Source organism: Xyrauchen texanus, chromosome 7 (assembly GCF_025860055.1).
Source record: "Xyrauchen texanus isolate HMW12.3.18 chromosome 7, RBS_HiC_50CHRs, whole genome shotgun sequence".
Taxonomy (NCBI): Eukaryota; Metazoa; Chordata; class Actinopteri; order Cypriniformes; family Catostomidae; genus Xyrauchen; species Xyrauchen texanus.
Window position 1 is genome coordinate 32,835,804 of NC_068282.1, and position 23,698 is coordinate 32,859,501.

Below are 23,698 nucleotides of genomic sequence, written 5' to 3' on the forward strand. Positions count from 1 at the left end.
TTTTTTTTTTATTAAATATTCCCCCTCTTTCTTTTGGTTCTCTCTGCAGACAGGAGACAGCTATGACTAGGGACATTAGGTTTTAGCTCATTGAGATCTGAGGAGAGCCCTGTACATTGCAAAGCCAAGTACAGCACAAATTGTGGCTCCAACACTCTGAGCCAAAATGTAGAGCTCTTCAGGTCAGCATGGGTAATATGCCTGGAGAGAAAGGCAAAAAAGATTAAATCAATGTTAACTAGCTTTAATTTACAGTACATCTATGTGGCTACTAAAAAATGTAATTTAAGATTATATTCTTTGAAAAGTCCTGTAGCGATATACAAGTAAAACTGAAAAACGCAAGTTCGGTGGAGGATGATGATTGAAAATTGGCAAACTGAAGATGCTTGATGCTTGAGTTTCAATTAAAATGGTTCAATATTATTCAAATATCATTAATTTCATTCAAAATACTCCAGTGTGTGTGTGTGTGTGTATATATATATATACACACACACACACACACACACACACTGATCTGCCACAACATAAAAAACACCTGCCTAATATTGTGTAGGTCCCCCTCGTGCCACCAAAACAGCGCCAACCCGTATCTCAGGTTCTGAGATGCTAATCTGAGTTACCATAGACTTTGTCAGTTCAAACCAGTCTGTCCATTCTCGGTTGCCCTCTCGTCAAACAAGGCATTTCCGTCCAGAGAACCGCTGCTCACTGGATTTTTTTTGTTTTTGACACCATTCGGTGTAAATTCTAGAGAATGTTGTGCATGAAAATCCCAGCAGATCAGCAGTTACAGAAATACCCAAACCAGCTCATCTGGCACCAACAATCATGCCATGGTCCAAATCACTGAGATCACAGGTTTTTCCCCATTCTGATGATTGATGTGAACATTAACTGAAGCGCCTGACTCCTATTTGCAAGATTTTATGCACTGCAGCCATAAAATGATTAGATAATCACATGGATAATTGTTGGTGCCAGATGGGCTGGTTTGAGTATTTCTGTAACTGCTGATTTCCTGGGATTTTAACACACAACAGTCTCTAGAAGTTACTCTGAATGGTGACAAAAACATCCAGTGAGCGGTGGTTCTGTGGACAGATATGCCTTGTTGATGAGAGAGGTCAACAGAGAATAGCCAGACTGTTTAGAACTAGTGATGGGTCGTTCGCGAACGAGTCGGCTCTAAGAGCCGACACCTGCAGGTGAACGTTGGGAGCCAGCTCGCATATCAGAAGAGCCAGATCTATAAATACAAATATTTAAAAAATTAATACATGAATAATCAAAAGATTTAAATGAATAGAATTAACTAATTCAAAGAACAAAAAAAATTATAAAATAATATAGGCCTAAGTGCTAAAGTGCACACACATTCGTTGTGACTGTCTGCTCAAACTAACAGCCTCAAGTGTTGTTCCTGTCAATCAGACATGCAGCGTTAACCAATGAACCAAAGATGTGTGAGGAAGGACGGAGCCAACTTATTATGTTGTTCAGATTGTATTTTGTTTTGAATTGTTACATTTATATGCACTTTGTTTATATACATTAAAAATGTATACTTTAAATGCACATGTGAAATAGCATCCTTCTTTTTTTACATTTCAATTTGTGGGATGCTGCAGTTTTGCAAATTGTTATTTTTTTTTTCTTTGATATGGTGCAATATTCTATTATCAGTACCACCGCTCCCTACACGCATACTACGCATTCTGCTTAGGCATCAACTCCCTAGGGGGGCACAATCTTTCCCTAGGAGAGCACCAGAAAAACCACCGGCTGCCCTTACTCGCACACAGAAGATTGCTTCACGCTCATATCATATCGAGCCGTTTGGGAGCCAATAGAGCCGGCTCACTTAAAAGAGCCAGAATGCCCATCACTATTTTGAACTGAAAAAGTCTATGGTAACTCAGATAACTGCTCTGTACAATTGTGATGAGAAGAATAGTATCTCCGAATGCTATTCGGAGTTGCGGGTTGGTGCTGTTTTGGTGGTAAGAGGGGGACCTATAGTACACAATTTTAGGCAGGTGGTTTTTGTTGTGGCTGATCAATGTATATAAACATGAGTAGACAAAGAGAATGTTCAAGGTATAGAAACAGTGGTATTACAACAGTTTGTTGTGACACAGAGTGCAGGAAATAATACTAACACTAACTGTTTCACCAAAACATTACAAAACTCAAAAATCTATTAACCAGAAAATGGAAAAGAGGATATTTCAATAACAGATGGAGAGCAAAAATAAGCTTAAAAGAGGAAAGAATTTGGTATCCAGATCACAGTCACAACTTAAAACATGTGTGAGAAAGAATAAGAAACTACAAGCTAAAAATCAGAAGACGATAAAAACAGATGTTGAAGATTAACATCAAATTAATTCTAGAGGAATGTAGGATGTCCAAGAAAAGTGCTTAAACAACATAATGGCAGTTCAAATACAGACTGAATTTAAAGTACCCAACATTTTTAATGAAAGGCTTGGTGACCATGCAAAGGTCTACAGCCCAATACTGAATGGAGTTGGCAGTCCGCAGATCATTATAACTGCAGCAGCTCTAAGCATTCCCATTTATATATTAATTATATATTTATTATATTGTAGTCTTAGCCCAAATATTTGTTTTTTTATTATAATTTTTTTTAGATACATCAAGGGCCGTAGGCAATATCTGAAAAGTATGTGTGTGTCGGATGTGTCCAAATTATAATTCTTATCATCTTAGCAGTACGTGACAAAGACATCAAAAAGGAGTGATTCTCAGAACCTGCTGAAGATGACGGTGTAGAGTTTGGTCCGAACCGTCTGCACAAGCTCAGAGTTGAGGAAGTTCTGACAGAGGCAGAAGGTGCACCTGTTACAGCTACACATGCAACGAAGATGTGCATGGCTGCCAGCACACATATACAAAGAAAATAGGCAGAAATTAGCTATAAATAAGAAACAGGTTGTAAAATAGCACACTTCAGAGTTAACAGGAAGAAGTGGAAGAATCAAAATGACATTAAATGGTTTTGAGAGAATATTCAAATTTAAACCATTAAAGGTGCAACATGACATCATGACGTTTGGTCATGAGACACAATGAATACCAATGAGGTTGGATGTTATCGATGTAGCTGCCATATTTAAACACACTATTAATGATAATACAAAGACATTGCTTCAGAAGACTTGGATTATAGTCCATATAATTTATATGCAGATAGCCGTATTGATCACTTTTACTGTGGTTTCATGGAGCTTGACAGACCAGTCATATTTCACTTACCATTATGGCAAATAAACCCTGTGAAGACTTTTTAAAAATTAATCTTTTGGTGTTAGCTAAAGAAATTCATACTGGTTTGAAGTGACATTAAGGTGATTTATTGATAGAATTTTCATTTTTGAGTAAACTATTCTTTTAATGAGAGATTACATGGTTTGTGGTTTCTGTCCATGTACATGCAAAGTGAAGTGTCTCTCTTGTGTCTCACACAATGAAGGAGAAACAGTAAAAACATGATTTATAATCACATGTTTTAGATTACACAAACTGGACTGCTGTAGATAGTGTGATTGCGGTGTGACACTGAGTTTTTGTTTTGGAAATGTTGCTCCCATGGCAGTGTTATATTGAGTAAACCACCTGGCCCCAGGGGTGTAAAGTAACAAATTACAAATACTCACATTACTGTAATTAACTACATTTCCCCAAGAATTTTACTTTTTTTAAGTAGTTTAAAAATTGTATACTTTTACTTGAGTACATTTTAAGTGCTGTAACTGTACTTTTAATGTGCTATTTTCCCACCGTCTGTGTTCGCTACTTTCCTGTCCTGATTTTATTTTTACCTATCAACATGATTGTCTAGGGAGAGTCTCATGACTCCCGTCAAATCAAATCACACATAAAAAACTTGAATGGCAGCTGCAGATCGGGCTCCAACTGTTATGGATGTGGAGGTTGCCTCAAGCACAGTTCAACACCTGAACATCACAGCTCCACCTGAAAGGGATTTTCAAAGTGAAAAAGGCCAATTGCCTGACTGAGCAAGTTTAACTTGCTCAAGCCAGATATCAGCATTAATCCTGCCTCTAATTTGAAGCAACATATCGAGGTAAATTTCATATTTTGTGTGCCTATAATGTAGCTATCTATCACTGAGATTATTGGGTTTGATGTGAGAGATTAAGGCAATGTTATCAATAGGGCTGGGCGATAAAACAATATTGATGTTTATCTGAGGAAAAAAGAGAGATGTCCGTGATATTGATGATAAACTTTTGAGTAATTTTCTATACTTATCTTATATTACTATATCTAGAACAGGGGTGTTCATTACATCGATCGCAATAGCAAGACAACCACTGGATGGTTGATCTAGATAAAATATAAAAGATTAACTTTTTATTTCCTGACATCTGTCGCTGCATGCTGTTTGATTGACAGGCGCTAATGTTTGAGCGCCATTGTGGGTTCGCGCAAAAACGATCAAATACACTTTAATAAGTCTTGATGAAGCATTAATGTAAACGTAGTCGCTGCATGCTGTTTGATTGACAGGCGCTAATGTTTGAGCGCTATTGTGGGTTCGCGCAAAAACAATCAAATACACTTTATAATAAGTCTTGATGAAGCATTAATGTAAACGTAGTCGGTTTGCTCGAAAGTGAACGTATGTTGTTGGACATATCAAATGTTGGACATGAAGTGTACATGTAACTGTATTGAGCACTGTCTAGTAGGCAATGGCATATAAAGGCTATTAATCAAACAACAATAACAAGGAAACGAGAAAACTACTCAATAACTTGAGAAGCTATAAAAGTATAATGTAATTAGGGTTGCAGCGGTAAAGCGGTTTCACGGTATACCACGGTTTGAAAATTGATGGTAATCATTCCATGTACATTTGCTTATCTACGGTATTTAGAAAAAATGCAACCGGACGGAGAATCACACATGTGCGTGAGCATCTCCTTTATTCCTTGTCTGCCTGTCAGAGTCATCAACTTGACACGCGCGTGCGCGCAGCGGAGAAAATGTCTGAGAGAAGCAAGGCGAGGGGGTCTGACATGAGTGTATGTGTGAGTTAAAGCAGTGTTTCTCAACTGGTCTATTCGGACTGGGTCACGGACAGCAGGGAAAGAGCAATGCCATGGTTCTCCCATTGAAGATATTTCTGCAGCCGCCCAAGGTATAGACTATTGCGGACTGCCGACGTAGATTTAATGATAATCTCGCAAACAGCTAAAGCAGACATGGTTTAATGTGGCCCGCAGCTCATTTATCATAAAAGCGTTTTTATTTTTCATTGGATATTTCAGTTAACTTGCATTGGGACCTAACACGTCTCCACAAGCATTTAACATGCTCAGGGTTGCCAGATAAGAGACAAAACACCCCAAGTTTGAGATTTATACTTGTGCAAATTGGAAATATTCCGCCTATACTTATTTTGTGCAATCTGGCAACCATGCATGTCTCGCTTTCTCCTTTGAACAAATTTAGCGATCTGTAGTGCAATATTCTGCTCAAGGAAAAGTGTTATACGGCTACTCTGTGTCCATTCTTGAGGCTGCTTGTGATGTTTACAGACAGGAGCAGTCTGGGAGTGCTGTCGTGCACCTACATTATATGTTAACTGCTAATAATCATAGGACATTACTTTAAAAGCTCACACAGCTGATGTTATTTTTCATTAAGTAGTTCATTGAACATGCAATGATAACATGTAAATTAACATGCTTTAGTTATATAACATGTTATAGTTACATGATATTTTTTTATCATGTTTTTAATTCTGTTTATTACAATTCTGTTAGCTTTCTTATTTTTTCTATTTATTTATTTTCAAAAGGGAGTTTTAACGCATATGTACCAAGAGTGGATGCCGCATCATTCTTAAAAGTGTAACAGATACTTCAATAAAATAAATGGTTTCAAGTTTCAATTATAATAAAGTGTTTTCTCAAAAATAAATAAATAACCCTTCTGTTTTCACTAATAATAGTAATTGTGTAATACCGTATACCGTGAAACCGTGATATTTTCTGAGAAGGTTATCATACCGTGAAAATCTCTACAACCCTAAATGTAATATAATACATTTAATAATAATATTTTTTATTATATTGTTCGTTTTTATTAATACCGACCCCTGATGTAGAGAGTGTTATTTTGTATAATAAATTACCAGGAAAGTAGAGATGATCAAATAATCTATAATATATATACATATATGCTTAGCCTTTATCATGTTTTTTCTAATGCCTGATAGAAAAGTGTCAATCTTTGTAGAGCAATACTTCAGGTAGAACATTTCACCAGTCAAAAACTTCAAATTGTGCATCATGCATTAGAATGAGAACACAACTTTTGCAGGGCTTAAAAGATACAAGAAATAAATCAATGTTGAACATTGTATCTCAAAAGGAGGACAATGTGGTCCCCATGTGCTACTTAAAGAAATAGTTCAAATACTCAAAGATGAAAATTCTCTTATCATTTACTCACCATCATGCCATCCCAGATGTCTATGACTTTTTCTTCAGAACACAAATTAAGATTTTCTGAGGAATATTTTAGCTCTGTAGGTCCATGCAATGCAAGTGAATGGATGCCAAAATCTTTACACTCCAAAAAGTACATAAAGGCAGCATAAATGTAGCCTAATCCATGCGACTCCAGGGGTTAAATCCATGTCTTCAGAAGTGATCTAATAGGTGTGGGTGAGAAACAGATAAATATTTAAGCACATGTTTTGCTAGAAATTCTTCACTCTGTCCAGTAGATGGCGATATGCATGAACAATGTTAATCACCAAAAACAAAATAAGAAGAAAGTGAATGTTAAAGTGGAGATTGACTGAGCAGGTAGGAGAATTTCTTGTAAAAATGTTACTTAAATATTGATCTGTTTCTCACCCAACCGATCACATCTCTTCAGAAGACATGAATTTAACCACTGGAGTCACATGGATTAGGCTACTTTTATGCTGATTTATGTGATTTTTTGGAACTTCAAAATTTTGGCACCCATTCACTTGCATTGTATGGACCAAAAGAGCTGAAATGTTCTTCTAAAAATCTTAATTTTTGTTCTGCTGATGAAAGAAAGTCATACACATGCAGGATGGCATAAGGGTGACTAAATGAGATAATAAAATGTTTTGTGTGAATTATTCCTTTAAAGCCTGATGTGGGCCCTGTACCAAACAACTGCTCTACCACCTCTATTGTGCCAAGTGACCCCGCTTTTTTAGAGGGATTTGTTTTTGCATTCTTGCATTGATTTGAACATGTTTTATGCACAACAATAAATCTCTCAGTCGGCATTAAGGGAAATTTAGACTCTGCACATAAACTAATTTAAACGTAATTGTCCATTATGATAATGAAAAAACTTTATCATCTTTTCATTTGTGTAATTACATTTACATTTATGTCGCCCTTTAATTTATGTATTTTTTAAATCAGATTCATGTAGTGTTTACATTATCATAGACAAGTGATGTATTTTAAAAGTTGTCAGTCACAAACACCTATAAAATACCTATATTTTTTATTCTTTCTGGCAAACAACCATAAAAGGTAAATTAGGGTATGTGTGCTACATTTTTAAATTGCCCAAAACCGATTAGATTGCTTCAGAAGACATGGATAAATATCACGGGAGTCTTAAGGATTACCTTTATGCTGTCTTTATGTGCTTTTTGGAGCTTCAAAATTCTGGTCACCATTCACTTGCATTGTATAGACCAACAGAGCTGAATTTTGTTTTGTAAAAATCTTAATTTGTGTTCTGCAGAAGAAATAAATTAATACATCTGGGATGGCATGAGGGTAAATGATGAAAGAATTTTCATTTTTAGGTGAACTATTCCATGAAGTGTAAAATTTCAGCTGTCCTTGTGTGGATATTGTGGATAATGAAAGCACACTTACGGGTACATGGCCATTGTGGTGAGTTTGATGAAAATGTCTTTGCTGGGAGCTGCAGCTGTGTTACAGGTAAAGGACTGAGGTGGAGGCATCTTGTGCTTGCGGCAGAATTCCAATGGTGTCATACAGTTTTGCTGTTTTGTTTCTGGCAGGTCTGACTTAGCAGCAATCAACATACATGGAATCATACTGTCCATAAAGTATTGCTGGTAAATAAAGTAAAACACAAATGTAAATCAGATATTTCACAATGGTAGTATTTTTTATTCAATATTATGAACACACTTTTTAACTAATACATTTCCATTACCTTTTTTAGGCATTTGGGCTAAGTGGATAAGGATTTTTAAAAATCATTTTGATTCAGAACGATTTGCCAATGAATTGTTCAGAAAGATTAGAAAAAATATATTGTAAAAAAAACCCTCACTCAAGAGTGATTCACTCACAAATGAAACATAAGTATGGCTTATGAACAAGATTTACTATATTTAATTATATTTCTTCCGCTAGATATAGCTCTTATGTAGAGCAAAACATAATGACAAAAATCAATATTCATTATAGAACTTTCCATGACTTTTCCAGACCTGAAAAACAAAATGTAAAACTGTATAGCTATTTGCAGGTGTTCTATGACCATGGGAGTCCTGATTACAATAAATGCATAATACAGTATGTGTCAAATTAAACTGGTTATAAGTTTAAGATAAAGAATAAACAATGTCTTTAACTTTGTAGCGTGGTAAAAGCCATTAAAAATAATCAAAGTAGTAGTCAGGTTAGAGTATTCTGGTCTTATGTGTCCATTTATACTAGACTTTTTAAGTATTAGTTTTGCTCCTGTAGACCTGAAAAATATGTGACATTAAAGTGTAAAGTAATAACCTTCATAAAGTGTTAGTTTAGTGTGACGCTCTTGTTCTACCCGCTCCGTACGGGACTCGAACCTAGGTCTCCGGCGTGGGAGGCGGGTGCTCTAACAAGGAGGCTAAAGGCTACAGCCACACAATGTCACATGCAAGATCTGTCTCAGGCAGAAAATCAAACTCTGGCAAGACTTCATGGAGCTGAAGACAAGAAATAATTTATTATATATGGTATATGAGGATATAGCCCATGGCAACAAATATAATGCTATCTTAAGCAATGTTTCAGTAAAAGCTCTATTGAACTTTGTGACGAGGGCGGCGGGGCCGTGACAACACAAACCCAGTCCCCAATTGGGCTAATCAGTCGAGGAGAGGAATAAGTGCAGCAGGATGTGGCAGTTCGTGTGAGAGAGAGCCACATGCAGCTGCCATGTGAGCGTTTATGTTTTTGTGTCTTTTTGTTTAAGTTCCTATTAAAATATTACTTTGATTATTCAGCCGGGTCCCGCCTCCTCCTTTCCCATGTTTGAACCTTGTTACAAATGTATTTTATATTTTTAAGATGCATGCTTATGCTCAAAGACATTTTGACACTTCAAAATGGTCAGAGGAACTGGTGATTGTTTTCTCAAACTGAGAATGTACTCAGAATAAGTTCCACAGTCTAATACAAACTCTTATGCGCAATATCCTGTTAGACAAACAAATAATTTACCAATAAGTACTTGTCTTGTCCATACCCGTGCAGTGCTGATTGCATAATAAGATTTATGTTCTTCTCTTATTGCCCTCTGACACTGTGAAGAACAGACAATAAACAAACATCAAAAATTAAAAAAAAGCATTCATGTGTCAGAACTGAAGTCAACATTTGTAAAATTTGATAAAAATTAAGAATTTTGATAGACAGAACTCAAATGAATCAAAACTGTAAAAGAAGAACAACTAAATGCCCTGGTTTCAAAATCATGTTGCAGGCTGTTCTTTTGACTGTGATGCAATATAACACTGCACAAGACAAACAAGTACACATGTTTCTTTTATTTCGTTTTCCAAAACTGCATGCTCATTTGAAGTGTTCAGTATAGTATGTATTATGTGACACATTAGAAAGGTTGTTTTCTACTGTAACTGACCATGAGGTTTCTGCCAAGAAAACCCTGCAGGAAGCTACTTTTGCCACTTCCAATACCACTAAACACATTACAGCAAAACACATTCCGCTGCGTCTGTTTCTTCTGAAGACCAATGTTCTTATCGCGAGTCACTAGCGATATGTGCCAATTTCAGTCAGTACCACAGTGATGGGGTGTCATTGTGCACTTTAAATTTAAGACAAAACCCCTTTACAGTGCTTGGAGGTTATAAAGTCTCTGTTCATGATATGACACACTGAGTATTGAAACAAGAAATGACAATTTATGTGCTGTGCTTTGAGTTTTGATCTATGCATCTGCATAAATAGGCTCAGTGATCTATGAAAAGAACATTAATGAGACATATTATTAGAAGCTACGGTGGTGCAAAGGACCTTATTCAGAGCAGCGCCATCTTTAATTTTGACAGGAATGTCAACGAGGCTGTGCTACTGTGAATAAGGTCTGCCACATTTTTATTTCAAGAAAATATTTTTTAACAACATAATTAACTAGTTATTGTAATATAATATTTCTTTATTACAAGAAAACATCATAGTTACCCTATAATATCATGTTATTACTAGATCATTACTAATATCATTACTAGAAAATATATATATATATTTTTTAATATAAAATAAAATATGCTATAATATACATATTATATAACATTATCTATTATATAATATTATTATAATACAATATAGAATATAATTAGGGTTCCCACATTTCCAGGACATTTTATGTGCCCAGGGTAATTCTCATGAAAAACTGATTTCAACAAGGGCACACAAGAGTTTTTTGAAAGTTAAGGATTTAGTTACGTTTCTTTTGGAACATGAAAATGGAAGTCTGAAATCACTGTAAACAGTAAAATCACTATATATTTTACTATTTTTACACAATTTTGAAGACATTTTCTGGAGCATGTCCTCAAAAATTCTCATTATCGCAACACACAAATCAAAGTGGCTGATTAGTTTGAAAATAATTAAAATAGATTTTAACTTTACATGTCAACCTTTATTAGATGCTCTAAACAAATAATCAGTACTCACAAAATTGTATTAAAAAAATTATTATCTCATTAATGAAAAAACTACCAATTTCACACCTTGTATTTTTGTGTTTTTCAGATGAACCCAAACAGTTTTAAAAAAGGTTTATATGTAATGATTGGTATAAACCTTTAAGGTATTACTGTGTTTCGGTAATGATACAAAAGTTTCGGTAATGAGAATTCCATTTAAACGTTTGTTAAATTCCATTAGAAAATTTATTAAGAAACTTCCATCCACCCTCAAGCACATAAATCATTATTTATGCACATTAGTGGCTTCTAATATAAATATGAGAGCATTTTGTCCATAGGCGTTGAGTGAACAAACTAGAGGGTAAGGCTACAATCTCTCAAATATAAATATACTTATTGCCATCTGAAGCCAAATATATTCAGTCAGGGCTTTAATTGAGCTGCAACGGTCTGGCACCTTTGCTTGTTTGTCAATGTATTCTATTTCTTTTATGCTCAACCACTGTATTTGTTTGGCACATTTCAAACTTTCTGGCTCCATTTCACAAGTATGCTTGCTAAGAAACCTATCAAGTTCATTATGCTTTGCTCTAGTCAGTTCCGCATGCTGGTAGAAGCAGCTACTCAAGAATGGTGCGAGACTACACGCATACAGTCGGGCGTTCCGCTTCTCTATTGTTCTGTGGTCTGATCTCTTAATTCATAGAAATCGCAAATACATTATGTGGTTTTACATTACTGCTCACACATTTCTGAGATCAATATGAAGTAGTAATTTTGCTTAGTTTATTTCAAAGCTGTATATCCCTTAAGAAAGTGCATTTACTTTAAAATTGTAAAATAACTGGATAGTTTAGCATGTTCAAAGGCAAGATAACTTACCTCGGGCAAGAAGATAAACTTGTCCCAGCTGTCCATCTGATTTTTATAAAATACATCTGATATCATTATTAAATTTTTTTGCCCAAGCACAGGAATGGCACATGGGGACAAAGATTTTTTTTTTAGGAGAAATGTCCTCTGGTATGATAAAACAAAAATGTAACTCTTTGGTCATCGTTATGTTCGGAGGAAAAAGGTTGAGTCTTGCCAGCCGAAGAACACCATCCCAACCGTGAAGCATAGGGGTGGCTGCATAAGGTTGTGGGGTGCTTTGCTGCAGGAGGGTCTGGTGCACTTCACAAAATAGATGGCACCATGAGGAAAGAAAATTATGTGGATATATTGATGCAACATCTCAAGACATCAGCCAGGAAGTTAAAGCTTGGTCACAAATCAGTCTTCCAAATGGACAATAACCCCAAGCATACCTCCAAAGTTGTGGCAAAATTGCTTAAGGACAACAAAGTCAAGGAATTGGGAGTGGTCATCACAAAGCCCTGATCTCAATCCGAATTTGTGGGCAGAATTGAAAAAGCGTGTGCGAGTAAGGAAGCCTACAAACCTGACTCCGTTACACCAGTTCTGTCTGGAGGAATGGGCCAAAATTCCAGTAACTTGAGAAGCATGTGGAAGGCTACCCAAAATATTTGACTTGTATGTAAACTTCTGAAATATGCTCACTATATGCTTCTAGCTTCGAAATATGCCCACTGTTTTGCAAACTTTATGACATCATTACAATGAATTAAACACAAATGCATTAAAATACTGAAAGAGTGGATTTTAAAACATGCAACATGTGAGAGGTATTACTTATCTTTTATATGTTCTGGTTTTGATCCTATCGGATGATGGCAGGAAATTCAAGAATACAATCCATGGTAAATGTCCACGATTGAAAGTAGATGACCATTTTATCCAAAACAGCAAAAATTTTGGAGAAAAAAAAATTACTGATCATCCTTTCCTTGCATTATCACATAAATGTAAATGTCTAATATTAATAAAATATTGATTATAAAAATAATTTCATTAATCAGCATCAAGGTCTTGAGCTCTCCGTTATTCCAGTGAAACGTCTGCGTTGTTTGTGCCCACCCTCTAGTCTCTCTGTAATTCACAGGTGGAGCGGTCAATCAAACCAGATCAAAGGCTCCATGGCCTCTACAAAATTTGCATTGGCTGTTTCAGTGAATAGATGCAGCCAATGGATCACTAGTCAAGATTTGATTGACAGCAATTGGTGTGACATTTCTATGGTTACAGGGGTTGGCCTTGCTCATTCCAGAACAGTGACGTCATCCTAGTGTTTGTTTGGATAGAAAACCTAAGGCCACCATTACAAGAGGTGGGCAGAGTTGCCAAAAACTTTACTCAAGTAAAAGTACAATTAATCAAGTAAAAGTGCCAACTTAAATAATTACTTGAGTAGGAGTAAGAAATGATCCAATTAAAAGAGTACTCAAGTGACTTTCTTCTGCAGAACACACGTTAAGTTTTTTAAAAGAATATTTCAGCACTGTAGGTCAGTACAATCCATGGGTGCCAAAATTTGTATGCTCCAAAAGCAAATTCAGGCAGCATAAAATTAATCCATATGACTCCAGTAGTTAAATCCACATCTTCAGAAGTGATATGAGAGGTGTGGGTGAGAAACAGACCAATATTCAAGTACTTTTTTGCTAGAGGTTCTTCTCCCAGCCCAGCATATTGCGATATGCAGAGAAGAATGTGAATCACCAATAAAAACACAAGAAGAAGAAGAATGTGGAAGTGATCTGTTTCTCATCCACAATATTTTCAGATCACATTGCTTCTGAAGATATGGATTAAACCACTGGAGTTTTATGGATTACTTTAATGCTGACTTGTGTGCTTTTTTGAGCTTTAAAATGTTGGCACACATTCACTTGCACTTTATGGAATAAAAGAGCTGTGAAATTCTACTAAAAATCTTAATTTGTGTTCTGCCAAAGAAAGGCAGACACATACACATCTGGGATGGCATAAGGGTGAGTAAATGATAAGAGAATTTACATTTTTGGGTGAACTATCCCTTTAAGGGCTCTTGACAGATCTGGATGAATTTGTCAATAAAATCAGAGTTTTGGAAATCTTTCTAGTAATTATTACAGTGAAAACGTCCAACAGGGAAATATAAACCAAAGCAAGATCATGTTTGATTAATGCCTCCTTTCGCTATTTCATAGCTCATAGTTGTTAGTTCAATGTAGTTACAGTTTTCAGAATTAAAAGAATTTAGATTATTAGTTCTGTACAGCAGTACCGGCGCTCCCTAAACGCAGAGTACACAGCCAATGAAATGCTGTCTGTTCGCACTCCATTTGTCAATAACATGAAGGGCAGAGCAAAAGGCATTTACACTTAACCTGGATTTTTAAATTTATACAGTTAATCCGCCCAAAGTAGCTGCAATAGTTTCCAGTATCCCCACGAGGGCAAGGGGTAAATGCGTAAATACTGCTTATGACATTCGGGATGCAGGACAAAGCACACTGATATATTGCTGCAGATTTAAAAATGTACGCTTAAAAACTGTCACAAGAGGATATTTTTACAGAATCATCCTGAAAACATGCTGCCTCAAGTTGGAGCTGCAATTTGAATCTTGAAATATCCGCTTGACTTGGTGGTAAACGAAGACATTGCATGACAAAACTATTTTTTTCTTACTGTGCAGAGTGAAGAAAGTGTTTCAATTAGTTATAAGAGCATGATGCAGCAGCAGCGATGGACTTGGCTTGAGTGACAATCTGTGATAGCATGCACAGCTGCATGAAATTTAAGTCATAATTGTCTCATTCAATATTCTCGAGTACTCTGATGTGGCAGCAATGATCGATCATGAAAACAATGATCAATGGTGATCACGCATGATGTGACTTTTCGCTTAATTTGTATTTCTGTGACACTTACCTGAAAACTAAACACAAACGTGTCAATACGTCTCATAGAAACCAAACTGATATGATGCTACAATGCTATCCTTACGATAATCAAAACAAAGAGTGTTTTGAACACCTGTGTCTGCAAAACCTTATTAAACACGTTTTATTATCATTTAAATGTAAGAACTTTGATTTGTTAATGGATATTATTCAATAAAAGTGAATGTTTGTCACTGACTGTAAACCTCCCTGCCCTAAGTGAAATAACACACACCTACATATCATCGAAATGGGAGTTGAAGATTTCCTCACCAGTTTCCAAGTTAGAAGTACGACATGAAGTTTCATTCCATTGCACTTTCCCCAGTTGAATGGTGGAAATTCATACTCTCCAAGTTGAATGGAACGCTTCATGAATTATTACAGCAACAACAATACGGAGCATCGTGGCTTTCCCCACAGGAGCGAACACTTGGAAACACACAGGCATGAGTGGCAGTGGACTCAATGCATATACAGCATACGAGTGTGTGGCAGCGGGGGCGTGGTCAAGAGCCCGTCGGGGAGAGGAAGCAGTAAGGGCGCTTGCACCTGAGCTAAATCATGTCTAGCACCTGTCTCTAATTCCAGTGAGCACGGGGAGAGCGGCATAAAAGCAGCCACAGAACCTCCAGAGCGGGGGGAGAGAGTGACAAGGGAACCCCATGTTCCCGAGAAAGACTTAATGAAAGTGCTGTACATAAAAGTGTTATAAATATTAAAAACCCTGTTACCTGTGGAGTTATCACAACCCTGTCTCCCGGGTTTCGGCACCAGTGTGGAACGCTCTCACTCAGAGGCGTTTCCAGCATTGAAGGACATCGGGGGTTAGCCCAGACAATTTTATTTTCACACTAGCAACCACTTCTCTGTAGTCCAAAGCTGGTGAGAGGGTATTCTTTGAGTTTTGCTCTTGCTGGGCCTGTTTCTACAGTTCCTAAATCTTCCACTCTAGTACTATCCTCGACTAACTCATCCTCTGTGATGCAAAAGAACAGATACAGCACATAACTTATTGCAAATCAGCTACAAACAACTAATTCATCAAGTGCTACATATTTCAAATTGTAGACCAATACCATTGAAGTAAATGTATTGGGAAGAGCAGATCAGTGGGATTGCCCTAAGATCTATCATGATTCTTGAATTTTCATGCACATTACCATAAAGTCATCACAAAAGAGTTATATTATAGTAAGTAAAGTGAGGTAAAAATATACTGAATATAAATAATTGATATTTTTTGACATAAATAGTCAAAATTATGTATAAGATCCTAAGTTAAAGCAATACATGAATAACTTTAGTCTAAGTTAATTGACACACAATGGCATCGAACTGTATATAATTCTCATCATCTCTATGAGAATAATTCATCTGTCAGAATCCTTTCATTAGGATCATTGGGATAAACAAAAAGTTTCACTTTTAATTTTCTCTAAAGTAAAGTGTCTAATTCATTGTTAGCAGTTTCCATGCCTGATTCTGGCACAGCTGCTGCTGCTGGCTCCTCACTCTGTTGCTCATCTTTGCTACACTCTACAAAACCATTTAATCAAATCAAAGTGTATATTTACTACAAACTAATATCACAAAACAAGTCACGCATACATTTTATGCTAATGTTTATTGGTTATCCTTAGCTAAAACAACACCTGATAAACAAGAAACGTACACTTCGAATGGGACTCGAACCGCGGTCTCCAGCGTGAGAGGCGGGCACGCTAACAAAGAGCTACCCAGTTGCATCAATCTATACAAGGAGGCTTGAGGTTTAGCTTACTGTGGGTGAAAGCCAGCTAGATGATGATCTTCAGACTTTAAGGACAAAAACCAATGTGAATTCTTACCCACTGACTTCTTTCGGAAAAATCCCCAAAGCCTCATTTGCTTCATTTTTGCTGTCTTTCCTGCTAACTGCTGTTAACTCGCCACTAAGTAACGTTAGTTGATGTCAACGACTGTGCAAGCTCCACCCCTACCTGCTGCATATTCAACAGAGAGGAAGAAACGGAGTCGCCCATAGGCTACCGACAGCAAAGAAACTTATTCTATAGGCTAGATTATGCCTATGTCTATTTTTACAGGCTGTATGCAGTATGTGCAAAGCCAAAGCACAATGAAATAAGGCAACTTATGATTTCGGGGGTTTACATAGGCTTTTGTCTGGTCTCATATTTGTCAGTCAACTTTTCAAAATACATTCGGGGCTACACTCAAAACATTAGGGGCTGAAGCCCCGGCAAAATCGGCTGCCGCCGCCTCTGCTCTGCTCTCACTTCGAGAGAGGGAAAACACAGGAGACAGGGTTGTCTTATCTGTTGCTTCTCAAGTAAATGTATCTTGTTTTAAGGATTTTTAGACAATTTTAAATGGAAAACAAGACAAAAACACTTGATAACAATAGGATTTTTTTGCAGTGAATTTCTTTACTGAATCAGACATAATAAAAAAAAGATTGTTTCCTTTTAATTCAGTGAATGTCATTTAGAGGCATTTTTAAAAGATGATTTGTCCTCTATTGTTAGTATGCATGGTTAATACAACCTTTTAAGTCAGGGTGCAAGCTGAATAATCAGTTAAGAGCTAATGATGATTTGTTGCAATAATTGTCGATTAGTCGAATAAACCTTCTAATAATAATAATGTTTTGACATTACTCTCTTACCTCTGGATAAGCAGTTTGCTACAAGATCCAGTGTAATAATTATTAAACCCCAAAAAGCTTGTTTAATTATATAAACATACAGTCTTTATGTGCTTCAGATATCTCTGTCATCTACTACACAAAGACAGAGCATGTGATGGTCATGATCCAGTGTTTTCAGTGTTTGAGTGTCCAGCTACACACATTCAATTTGAAGGATGCAGCACATGCAGATTATATATTTATTTCATTAAATCACAGCCTTTAGCGGTATAATAATCGCACCAAAACAGATTGAAATTTTTATTTTATAAATTGTGCATTAAAACATTCATATTATTCCCAAATGTTCCATGTTTTATAGCTAATGCCATTTTTGGATTTCATGATTCCATCGTGTAAGTGGATTTCGATCAATAAAATATCCAACATTCTTTCACATAATGTGAATTCATAAAAAAAATCAGCAGTCCCACCATCATCATTGTCTAAAATGTACAACTCAAACATATTTGTAGTTAACACAACAACAATGCTGGAACGAAAAAATATTTTACACTATATCAGTATTATTTAAACTGTTGCCTCGGGCAAAAGCAAAGATGAGCAGAGAATGCACGTGAAAGGGGTTAGTTCATGAGTCAACCACAGCCGGCGGCAGTGACGAAACGATACCAATTATTTGTATTTGACACCTATCCTAAGTCCCTATCATTGCAATGTTTTTGTACAAAACATTGTAAGTGACAAAACAAAAAAACTTTTCCAAGACATTTAGGTATTTTTTCATTACTTTTCCGTGCCTGGGGAAATGCATTGCAAAATTCCAGGTTTTCCAGGATGCGTGGGAACCCTGATAAGATATAAAAAACAATTTATATAATATAACATTATTAACAAAAAAAAAGTTACATCAATTTCCCACTGTTAATAATCTATTATTATATCTGTCAATCTATCAAATTCAATCTTACATGTCCAAGATTGACTCTTTGTATATTCTAATATACAGAGTTTGTCCTACAATGACCTGTTATGGCTGACATCTGAGACTCCTGCTCAGCAATAATAGAGTAACCAAGGTAACCGAGATATTCCAGACAGCGCTGCATATCCAGGAAAGTAGTTAACCTGTAAGAAGATAACAGTTTGATATCTGATCAAAAAGCTTGATAACTAACAAACTGATGAATCATTTACAAACAATTCAGAAAATGGAAATGTTATCTTCGCACATAAAAACGTCACATTTATTTGAACTCTAAATAGTTTTCATTAAATTAATGTTAATTTAATCTTGTACATTTTCAGCTAATGTACATCTTAAAGTTGTAGTTAAGTGCCATGACAAGTGCAGTTCTGTTTGATGACATGTTTGACATATTTCATACTGAAACAGGAAGTGGGGCGGGATATGGTTAAAAAAAAAGCCAAAAGGCTTTAGTTTACGTCGTAGAACTCACTCACACACCCACACACCCTGAAAACTGAAAACCGGCCTCAATACTGGCCTACTTTTCCACTTACTTGAGAGCTGAACAGCGGCGGTCTGCCAGCGAGCCAACCCCCACGCCTGCCTTGGTCAATGAGCCAGCGCTGCCAGCTTCGTCCGCCCGGAGGAGGAGGAGAGGAAAAGCTTCTGCTCCCCAGTTCACGCCTGCGACCGTCAGTCAGCCAGTGCCTTTAGCTTCGATTGTCAGTGAGCCAGTGCCTGTAGCCCCGACCGTCAGTGAGCCAGTGCCTGTAGCCCCGACCATCAGTGAGCCAGTGCCTGTAGCCTCGAACGTCAGTGAGCCAGCGCCTGTAGCCTCGACCGTCCCAGAGCCAGCGCCTGTAGCCGTGACCGTCCCAGAGCCACCGCTTCCCGAGCCTCCCTCGGCTCTGCCTCCAGAGCCTTCTACGCCACCGCCTCCCTCGGCTCCGCCTCCTGAGCCTCCCTCGGCTCTGCCTCCAGAGCCCTCCATGGCTCTGCCTTCCATGGCTCCGCCTCCTGAACCTCCCTCAGCTCCACCTCCTGAGCCTTCTGCGACGCCGCCTACAGAGCCTCCCTCAGCTCCGCCTGCTGAGCCTTCCTCGGCTCCACCTCCTGAGCCTCCCATGGCTCCGCCTCCAGAGCCTTCCATGGCTCCGCCTACCAGGGCTCCGCCTCTCGAGCCTTCCTCGGCTCCGACCCTCCAGTCTTCCACAACTTCAATCCCAGAGCCTTCTAGGGCTCCGCCTCCTGAACCTCCCTCGGCTCGGTCTCCCGAGCCTCCCACAGCTCCGCCTCCCGAGCCTCCCTCGGCTCTGCCTCCAGAACCTCCCATGGCTCCGCCTCCCTCGGTTCCACCTCCTGAGCCTTCTACGATGTTGACTCCCAGGCCTCCAGACCCTGTCCTTGCCCTGTGGCCAGCTCCCAGGCCTCCTGAACCTGTCCCTGTCCTGTGGCCACCTCCCAGGCCACCTGAACCTGTCCTTGCTCTGTGGCCAGCTCCCAGGCCACCTGACCCATCCCCGTCTTGTGTCCCTCGTGGACTGCCTGCTTGCCCTCTGTGCCTCCATGGACTGCCTGCCTGCTCTCTGTGCCTCCTTGGACCGCCTGCCTGCCCTCTGTGCCTCTTTGGACCGCCTGCCTGCCCTCTGTGCCCCCATGGACTGCCTGTTTGCCCCTTGTGCCCCCTTGGACTGTCTATTTTGCCCCTTGTGCCCTCCTTGGTCTGCCTACCACCCCCTTCACTCCTTGGACTATTTTGTTTTTGTTTATTTTGTGGGTTTTCTCTTTTTTTTTTTCAGGAACATCTGGAAGCCACTCCTTTTGAGGGGGGGTTATGTCACGATCCACTTTTGTCTGCCCTGTGTTTCACTTGTCAACTGTTTTAAACTACACTTCCCATAGTTCCCTGCCCTCATCACTGCCAGCAGTCACTCATTGTTCTCACCTGTGTCTCGTTTAGTCATTATTGTGTTTGTGTATTTAAACCTTGTTTGTTCCCCAGTCATTGTCGATCGTTGTTTGTAGATGTTGGATGTCGATGTTCAGCCCAGTTTACACTGTTCATGTACCCTTTGATGTACCCTTTGATGTTTTCATGTTTTTGTTTCATTTTTCCTATCGTGGATGTTTCCTTTGTTCCTGTCTGTCTTGTTTTCACCTTTTATAAATAAAACCCGCACTTAGATCCGCACTCCTCGTCTGCCTCCTCCTACTAACGTTACAATTACAGTTTATCGTAAATGTGCTGTTTTCTGCATTTTTTGGCAAAGTTTACTCTGAATTTAAAAATGAAAACTAATGGTTTATAACCACCATACTTACATTTATGCAAGTATGGTGGCAATACCTAAGAACAATTTCCAATTTGAGTAACAAGAAAGCTGTAAAGTGTATTGAAATATGTAAACAATTTGATATTTTTATTTAAACTGTTTATTTATTTATTTTCCTTTTTGTTGTTGTTTTAATATACCTCTTGGCTCTAGATGTAAAAGTTTTGTAAGCATTAATAAAAGAAATTATAAAATAATGTCTGACACAGGTGTAAATTGACGAGCCCTCATAATAAATCTCAAACTGATTGACAAATTAAATTGTGAAATGGATTGCTGTGAACTGTATGCCAGTGATTGACTTATGATCAATAATATGGTAGTAAACAATACATTGTATTCTAAAGCCACTTTTTGTATTGTCTTATCAATGATTAACTCTTCTGCCACAAGAATGTAATGCATTTTAATTATCTGAATTATATATATACGCAAAATTCTTTTTCCCGTTGCTACCTCTACGCATTCAATAATTATAAATGATTTTACTCAAGAGCTTCTTGACCTTTAGATTTAGAAAAGTATAACTACATAGTCCAAATAATACCTGCATCTAGTTATTTTTTGCAAATATATTTAATAATCCTGATAAGTGGCCAACCGATATATCACAGAGGCTAATAAATACATTTTCCCGTTTGGCCCATTTATTTCTTGATGTCGGCAAAAATTGCCTGCTTGCATGTGAAGGGTCAGAGACATGTAAACGACCAGTCATGGTTTTTGTTGTTATGTGCCATCGTGTTACTACAATAATAGACCGGAGTGCAATACAGTAATTTCAACGGTCCGCAAATCAGAACCGTGGCAGATGTGTTTGAGCTCATAATGTTAAAGTGCTCACTGTTACATTTCCTCAACAGTTCCCTGTAACTTTTAGCTGTCTTGTCTAATGATAAAATGTCAAACATAAATAAAACTATTTTCATACATCATCTTCAAATATGTACATATCTCATCTTAAACAGATGTAATAAACCAACCTCGCATAACTTCAGAAGATCCAGTATCATGTGGAGCGCTCATTTATTTACCTCTATAGTACATATTCTATCAGCCTCTCCTCAACAGTTCCCTGTAACATTTCTAATGATAAAAGGCAAATATCAATAAAACTCGTATTTAGGGTTGCAGCAGTATACCGGTTTCAAGGTATACCATGGTATGAATATTGATTTCTATTTTACTTAGCCAGACTTTTACAGCACATGGACATCGGAGCAACCGGTGTTCGTGTCCACCATCTCCAGACACTGTTAAAATATGAGATTCATGCAACAGCCAAGCTGCATGATGACCTACAGTAGTTGCTACGTGAAGGCCTCCAGTCCTCGGTGTTGCCTGATGCCGGTGCCCGGGGGAGGGGACGTCGTAAGCGGTGTGCGAGGAAGCGAAAGCGCGGCAAGAGGGCGGGGGTCCATACTAGGCTAAAAACAAACCCTAGCTGGCCAGCTCTCCCGTCTATCCTGCTCTGAAATGTTTGCTCTTTGGACAATAAACTGGACTACATCCGGCTCCAGCAGACTACGCGTCTTTGATTTCACGGATGATTTCATTTGATATTCAGCTAGACGGGCTCACCTCGTTTCGTGCCGACAAAATGCAGCTCTGTGCGGTACGACTCGCAGTGGTGACTTGTGTGTTTACATCAACACGGAATGGTGCAATAACTCTATGCTAGTCTCTAGTTACTGCTCATCACTGGTGGAGCTTGTTACTGTTAGATGCAGACCTTTTTATTTACCACGGGAATTCACCACTGTTATTCTAACCAGAGTTTACATTCCCTCCAGCGCTAACGCTAAGGAAGCGCTCTGTGAACTGTATTGGACTGTTTATTGTCACCGGAGATTTCAACCATGTGAATCTCAAGACAGTGCTCCCTAAATTCCATCAGTATGTGGACTTTGCAACGAGAGGGGCGAACACAATTGCTCTTGTTTACACAAACATCCCAGGTGCATACCGGGCGGAGCCCCGCCCCCACCTCGGCTTCTCAGACCACATCTCTGTTATGCTAATTCCAGCATACAGACCACTCATCAGACGCACAAAACCGCTCCTGAAGCAGGTGAAAACCTGGACAGCAGGAGCCATCTCTGCTCTTCAGGATTGTTTTGAGTGTACTGACTGTTCAGGGAGGCTGCAACATATCTTCTGACTCTACCAACTTGGAGGAATACACAGCATGAGTGACCAGCTACATCAGCAAGTGCATTGATGATGTCACCTTCTCCAAGACCATCACCACATGCTCCAACCAAAAGCCGTGGATGAATGCGGAGGTGCGTGCGCTGCTGAGGACCAGAGACTGCCCTAAGAACAGCGAGGGCCAAACTGTCCCGGGCCATTAGAGAGGCAAATCGCGCACACGCCCAGAGAATCCACAGTCACTTCCATGACAGCGTGGACATGCGGCGCATGTGGCAGAGCATCCAGGCCATCACCGACTACAGGTGATGTCACAGGCATCTTTGCCTGTGACAAAGATGCCTCACTTCTAAATGCGCTGAAGGAATTTTACGCTAGGTTTGAAGCACAGAACGACGCGGTGGCGAGGAAAACCACCCCACCTCCCAACGAACAGTTGCTCTGTCTTACCATGGCTGATGTGAGGAAAACTTTATGTAGAGTCAACCCACGGAAGGCTGCTGGACCAGACAACATTGCTGGCAGAGTGCTCAGAGGATGTGCAGACCAGCTGGCAGATGTTCTTACAGACATCTTCAACATCTCTCTGAGCAGCACCGTCATTCCAACGTGCTTCAAGGCCACCACCATCGTCCCCATGCCAAATAAGTCTTTAGTGTCCTGCCTCAACGACTACCGTCCCATCTCACTCACACCCATCATCATGAAGTGCTTTGAGAGGCTCATCATGAGGCACATTAAGTTCACGTATCGGCCAAACAGTTCAACAGACGAGTC

At 38.6% G+C, this 23,698-nt stretch overlaps 1 pseudogene; it reads right to left on the reverse strand.

The window, feature by feature from the left end:
* Positions 1–87: 87 nt before the first annotated feature.
* On the reverse strand, positions 88–23,242 carry LOC127646103 (mitochondrial Rho GTPase 1-A-like; annotated as a pseudogene).
* Positions 23,243–23,698: the final 456 nt, after the last annotated feature.